We start from the raw sequence: 7,323 nt of genomic DNA on the forward strand, positions 1-7,323 counted from the left end.
ATCTTTTCCATATTTTATTTCCTCCCCATGTTTTCAAGAACTGGAGGAGATGGGAAGTGATTTTTGGTGCGTGTTCAGAATAGCTTTATGGCCCTTTAAAGATTGAGAATTTCCCCGTCACATTTTTAGATGCATTTTTAATCAGACCTTCTGGTCTAAATGACTGTATGACGTATCTAAGGTTACAAATGAAAGCACTTCTTAGCAACAATTCACTCTGAGACCAGGAAAAATCAGGCCAGCTTGTCCTGCTCTCAGCTGTTCAGCACTATTTTCATACCAGTTTTCATCTGGTGGGGAATTTTAGCAGAGCTCAGATTTAGTCTAATGAGCTAATGAGTCAATTATTTTAAGCTTTGATTTTTAATACCTTCATTTGGCCTTTTAGCTATTTTCTTCCCTGAGATCATCATCACTTTTGTTATTTTTGGCCAATATTTTAGACCTCACTGTTTTCTCAAGAAGGTGATTTTATTATCTATTTACTTATTTCTGCTCTGACCCAGTGGCCAAGGCACACAGGGTGTGTAATACTGGGGCTCCACAGAGAGGGAGGGTTAATAGAGATAAAAGCAGTCCAATCTGGTAAACATCAAGGCAAGTGAAAACAGATAATAACAAGAGCTGCTGGCTGGGAAATCCTGACTCGAAGGCAGCTGGCAGAAAAATCCAAGCGGAAGAAAAAAGGATTTTTTCAGATGCCAGAGCTGGTCAGAGCTGGCTGAATCCACATTCACTTAGCAATCAAGATACTTTGCCAAGCTGAGGCACACCAGCAAAACAAACAAATGGCTCCGGGGACCTGAGAGAGAAGACACCTGGAACTGGGCAGATCCGGATCCAATTAAGATTCCCTTTCCAACAGGGCAAACACAAGTGTGAAGGACTCGCCTCCTACAGAACATATGCTGAGTTGTTTGGTTTTTGTTTTGGTTTGCATTTTTTTTTTCACTTGTTTTGGTATGTATTTAAAGGTAACGCAAATGGGTTTTAATTTAAACCTCTCTACACCCTCTCTTTCAATCTTTTCTAGTAGAGACCTATCCCACTGTTTCAGGTTTGGTCTTCCCCAGGCTCAAGTTTGAGTACTTTTGGGCAACTCTTTCTACCTTGCTGTTTCTGGCTCTGACCACCTAAGACATGCTGAGGTGGGACAGAAAAGAGAGGAGGGAAATTATAAATTTAAAAGAGCTCAGTTTGGGGCAAATAAAAATCCCAGCTGTTTTGTTATCCTGCTATAGTCTATAGGCAAAAGTACAAGGCAGCCAACTCCCAAGTTACTCCATGTGATAAAAAAGATGCAAGAAAACAGAGGCTATGGGGGGAAAATGGCTCTTTTCCCCTTGCACAGCTTTGACATTGGCCCTTTACAATTAAATAAACTAATATTGTTATTTTGATTTGTGGCTCAGAGAACTGAGTTAGTGATTACATTAACAAGCAATAGCAATGCAGCCACATGCCTCACAGGATAAACCAATCCTGTTTGGATTTCCAACTGCATTTTACTTTCAATTTTTCAAATTCCATAACCTTGAGTAGCCAAATATGTAATATTTTTCAACCTTATTGTTATCCTCATTCTTATATCATTAAAAGTTTTTAGAAAATATCAGCCCTCCAACAGAGTTACAGTTTTGGCCAGGTGGAAAGCTAACTATTTATTCTGAGATGGTTTCCAGTAGTTTCCTTCTTTCACTTAAGCAGCCATACTGTGCATCTCATATATATCTGTATGACATTGTCCAGCAGGTTCAGTCCAAGGGAGCCAGCTGCAAAGGAAGAGATGGTGTCAAAAATAGAGTGCACCAGTGGCTCCTCAGAAAACAGTGAGAAAATTCCATACTGGGAAATATTTCAGTCCTGGCTTTGAGTGGGCTGACAAAATTTTGTTCCAAGCAATTTTAAGATGAAGAGGAATTTTGATAATGTGGATTAGACAAGATAAGCTTTAAAGATGCCTTCCAACCCAAAGTATTCTATGATTCTATGATTAAGAAGTAGATGAGGTAACAGCTACATAGAAGAGGCACAGGCAGGGAATTGGCTTTCCCCCTCCAGAAACACCAATTTGGCTCCATGGAACAGGCAAAGCATGAAGGGGAAGACTCCAGTTTAAATAAGGAGGAGGATGCACATGAGTCACTTCTCTTGGCTACTGGCCACCTGTTTTACAGAAAGAGTGTTTCTAAGTGCTGAACAGCTCAGCCCGTGGTGTTCACCCAGGACACATGGACAGCACGATGGGGCTGGGGCTGCAGTCAGACTTGTCAGCCCCCATCTGCCACCGCCACCCCCAGGGCCATTGGTGCCACCCCTGTGCCACGTGCCCACCATAGTGGCAGTGAGGATGGCCTCCCAGGCACAACTGGGCGATGTGCTGGCAGCTGGTTTGTTGTCCTGCAAGCAGATGTTGGCAAGGGCCTGCTCTGCACATGCCCACAGCTGGCTGTGGAGAGCCTGTTCCATGGAGAGCCAGCTGTGAGGTGTGGGGCTCTGCTGTCCCAGAGAGGAGAGGGAAGGAGAAGCCCCAGGGCTGTGATCCTGTGCTACCACACTGCTGCAGCTCAGTCTGCCCATCACCAGGACAAACTGCCAAAGCTTTCAGAAAGTCTAATCAAATTATCAGACAGTCTTCCTTTTGATACATTTTTACTGACAATCCCAAAGAAATTGAAGAAAAGGAAAAAAAAGCATGTTTTTCCAATATAAATAGCATTGCAAAACCCTGTCCCTACTAGGTTAATTTGTAATTCCATCAATTTCTTTTTTAAGTTCCTGCTAACCAACTTTCTTTGCCATTATATGACTCCATTATAAACAATTATCCAGACCTGTGTTACCAATGTTTCTGAAGATACTTTGCTGTTATTCTTGTCTTCAATCACCTGGCACAGCAGCCTCTGTATTAAAAACACAATGACTCTTAAAGGCCTTGCAAGCCAGCCTATTCTGGCTGGAGTTCTCCCAGCTTCTGAACTTCCTGGATGGAAATAAATCACTGCTTACCTTGTCTTTGTGCTGGAAAAAGGAATGAATTACTGTTTTAGATAAACAGCAGTTTCTGCTTACATCCAGAACTCCACAATGTGCTCACCAGTTCTTTTGTTTCATTTCTGATAATATGTCAGCCACCCAATGTGCAGTTCCACTTCTAAAAATTTGGGGGATGGCCTCATTCTTAGCAAGTACCTTTGTATTCTGAAACAAGAGCAGCAGCCATGATGTTGTGCATTGCAAGCAGCCTGTGTTATCACACTGCAGCTCAGCAAAGTTTTTCAAGTGATGGCAGGAACACATGCTGGCTGCTTCTGATTACTCAGAAGACCTAGTTTTCATGAGTTCTCAAATTTCATCCAGTGGATTGACAAACAGATGGCAAATCTGTTTCATTCTGTACTTATCAATAACAGGCTATAAAGTCACAAAACACAGAGCATCATATGAGATGGGAGGCATGGCAGGAAGGCCATAAAAGGAGCTGCAGGCAAACCTGCCCTTCACCCTGGCAGCTTGCCAGGGCAGAACTTAGTTTAGCAGAAGCAAGAATATGGTTGTGCATTGCTTGGCCAGCCCAAGATAGAGCCTGTGTCAGTCAAATGTACTGTCTGGTAATATGGGTGTGTGTACTCAGTGCCCAGGCAGGAATCACTGCTGAGATGTTGAGTACCTTCAGATCTTCAGAGCCCGCGGGCTGGGAGGAGGGGTTCATCTGTGCCAGTCTACTTAATCTACTTAGCTCTTCCTATTTTCTTGATTTTGCACTTTACTGCTTCTATGATCTCTGCCTCTTCCGCTCAACACCATTTCCACAATTACTAAATGCTAAACATGAAGACTGAAGAGGAAATAAAAATTTAAAGGCTGTCATAATCAGAATTAGCATGGTAAGACCAAAAGAAGCTTTCAGATGTCACACTTTGTCTAGCCCTGCTCTCTGGAACAGTTTCCCTGCTTTCCCAGGGACATTTCAGTGTATTATTTCTTTCTTCAAATCATGCCTGAAAGCCCTTCTTTCCCCTTCAGATCTCAATTGGCTTTCTCAGTGAAATGGCTGTGGCTCCATGTGCAAACGGAGTGACACAAAACCTAAGTGCCCTACCTGGATCTAGGACAATGGTGGCCTTTAAAGAAATGGCAAGCCAGTTATCTTCAGAGTGCTGAGCTGTACCTGTGCCAGCACTTAACCTTTACTTCCCCAATCACACTGGTACAATAGTTAGACCTTGCTGATTTTGTTATTCCTTTGGAATAAGTTTCCTTAAAATAGCCTAGCCACAAGGGCGTAATGAGGTGCACAGCTGGGCAAAGCTTTCTGAGCAGCAGGAGGAAAAAGAAAGAACATATGTGGGACCAAAATGCTCTGAGCCTGCAAATGACTGATCTCCAGTCATTCAAATGGCTAAAGATTAAGGACTCACCCAACTAGATCAGGAAAAAATCCAGACAAACAACCCCTCTCCCAAAAAACCCCAACCCAAACCCAAATTGGAAAAAAACAACAACAACAAAAACAACAACAAAAAACCCCAACCACCAAAACCTATCAAATTTGAGGAATATGAGGAAAAAACAGCGGGGGGGGGGGGGAAGGGATAAGGGAGTAATATTTATATCTTACATGCTGCATTTTCTCTCTGCCTTCCTATTTTACCATGGAGCAAAGAAACCACTAGTCATTCTGTAGAAGGAGTCTATAGAACTCTTGTTTTAAAATGGAGCTCCTTAATCAGGGACCCAGAGGTACTTAGAGCTTTTTTCCCACCTCAAGAACTGCAAAAGGGCTGCTTGTTTGTTTGCTGGTTTTTTGTGAGTTTTTTTTGTTTGTTTTTTATGCCTGGGAGCCTACAGAACCCAGACTTGCCAACACAGCACTAAAAGAAGTTTTGCTTGAAATGGGCTATATTAATCTTCTTACCTTAAATGCAGCACATTCTGCTAGTTATGTGTATATATTATAGACCAAACAAAATCAATTGCTCCATTCTATCAATTTTACCCAAGGGAAAACATAGCAACAACATGACATAAATTCACCTCTGAATTCCTTTTCCCAACACTTTTTCAAATACAGTATTTGAAACAGTAAACCAAAGTATTACAGTCACTAAAGCTTCTACAAGTGGATAGTGTGATATCAGTCTACCATCACACTATCCACTCTAACATTACACACCTTAAAGATTCCAAGTGCTCCTGTGATTCCTATGCACAACCACCATGGCATTCAGCATGCTAATTTCAAATCTCTTGTTCCAAACACTGATACAAAGGAGGAGTGTTGCACACACATGCAATGACAGGTAAGAAGGTTACTCTAATGTCCAAATAATTTGTTTTCTCTCCATTTAACTTGAATATAAAGTAATTGGAGAAAGCACTGGTAATATTTTTATACATTAGAGGGCATAAGAGCAGCAAATTCACTGCCAACACTGTATAGCCACCACAAAACATATACCTCCCCCAGCCTCAAACACCTTCAACTTATTACCATTTAGAAATAGGTAGAGGGAGGAGGAAGGTCTGATCACGCCTTAACCTAAAATAACGTTTTGCTTTGTCAGGTTAATTATACGTTCTGACATCAGAAACTGAAATTAGCAGGCGATTTTCCCTTGGGTTGCCCGGACACCGTGGAATGAATCATGCTCGCTCTTGTGCTGCACCCGGGACCACGGAGAACAAGGGATGGAAAGACCAACACATTTATTTCCTTGCTCTGATCTCTGTGGCTAGAGTCATGGCCACGATCTGGCTTTGTAGGGGCTGTGATGTGGCTGGCTGGTATTGCTGTCATCCCCAGTGTGGCAGAAATGGCCATCAGCTACCAGTGGGTGCATTTCCACTGCCACAAAGGCATATTCACTGCTTTCCTTTGATCCTGGTGTGAACCCATGGCACCAGAGTTTCTCAAAATGTCACTGAAACTTTCTGAAATTAATTTGATGTGACAACAGTGTTCAACACAGGGCATTCTCCTCAGAAAAAATACAGCCAGACCTCTTAGCACTTAAATACACAAAACCCACTCTCCAAGTAACTAAGATACCCTCCTCCTCCTTACAGCTATTTAGCACAAGATGCCCTGAAGTTAGCCTAAGTCTTAAATCTTAGAAAAAGCACCCAGACACATCTTTTGAGATTGTCTCATTCTTGTTTTTTTATACCTAAAGTTCTCCTGGCATTTTGTTTCCATGGTGGCTGCTTTTCAACTACTCCCACGCTGAAGCCCCTTTTCCCTTCATCCATTCACGCTGTTCAAAGCTCCCTACCTGGTGCAGCAGAGCAGCCTGAAGTTACCTCCGTCCACCCCAGCCCGCCTCCCTCCTTCCCGGGGCTGCTCCTGCCAAGCTTCGCCTGCTCCTCTTCCTCTCCCGGAGCTCCCTCTGCTGTTGGACGCAGCTGCGAGCCCGCGGAGAGCCGAGCGCTGCTGCCGGGCGGGATGGATCTCCGGCAGGGCAGGATAAATGGAGCTGCATCCTTGCTGCTCACCCCGCAGAGTTGTTCTTTCTGTCCGAGCGTCAGAGCTATAGGAAAATTTGCCTTTATGTTCTGTCTCCAGCTGTTTAGCGTAGGACATGAGCACAATGGTGTGGAGTAGCTGCAGACTCAAACTGCTGATTAATTACAAGAGATGCTATAGGAAAGGAAGGGAAAACGCTGCCAAAATTTATGAGTGAAAAATAAGGCCCCATCCTGTGAAAGCCATGTGCTTTTTCTGCCTGCTGTAGGCAGACTGGCCTCACACCATGACAGCCTTGCTGGAGGGCACCTACACACTGCAGGCACCTGGAGGTACGTGCCAGCTGCAGCAGGCCATGCTGAGCCAGGGCATGGGAGATTTGAGCCCCCAGCCCCACGGCACACGGGCATGAGGAGGGGGGATGCTCACTCTCCCATTGCTCCCTGCAGAGCTGTCCCCTCACCATGGGGGACACAGGCCCCTCACTGCTGGCAGGATTCTCAGAAGCTCTCACTCTGCTGCGCTTTGGGATTCCTAGGATTGGAGAAAAAGAGAACAAGACACCCATTGCACAGCAGTGAAAACCTGCCAGTAATTTGTGCTGGTTTCTGCAGGGGCAGAGCCATGCTGTCCTGGTGGCCAGGGATGGTGCTCGGCTCTGCTCCCACCCTGAGCGACACAGAAAGGCACCGAGCTGTCCCCTGCTAACGCTGCCACGTTGGCACACTTGTTGCATTTGCCTTCCTATGTTGCCATAGGAACTACAGCCTCAGCATCTGTTCCTGCTGCTCCCTGCCACGCTGCCTCTGCACCCCACTGGGCTCAGCCCACTTCTGCTTCTGTGCCAGCCTGATCAT

The 7,323-nt window shown here is 44.5% G+C and overlaps 1 protein-coding gene across 1 annotated transcript in view; it reads right to left on the reverse strand.

Moving 5' to 3' along the window:
* LRRC8D (leucine rich repeat containing 8 VRAC subunit D) overlaps positions 1 to 6,306 on the reverse strand; it is a 59,397-nt gene extending 53,091 nt beyond the window's left edge. The window contains exon 1 of the mRNA XM_064719869.1: positions 6,276 to 6,306. The gene's annotated coding sequence lies outside the window, so the exon portion shown is untranslated. The remainder of the gene's footprint in view (positions 1 to 6,275) is intronic.
* Between the last annotated feature and the right edge of the window lie 1,017 nt (positions 6,307 to 7,323).

This window comes from Zonotrichia leucophrys, chromosome 8 (genome assembly GCF_028769735.1).
Source record: "Zonotrichia leucophrys gambelii isolate GWCS_2022_RI chromosome 8, RI_Zleu_2.0, whole genome shotgun sequence".
Taxonomy (NCBI): domain Eukaryota; kingdom Metazoa; phylum Chordata; class Aves; order Passeriformes; family Passerellidae; genus Zonotrichia; species Zonotrichia leucophrys.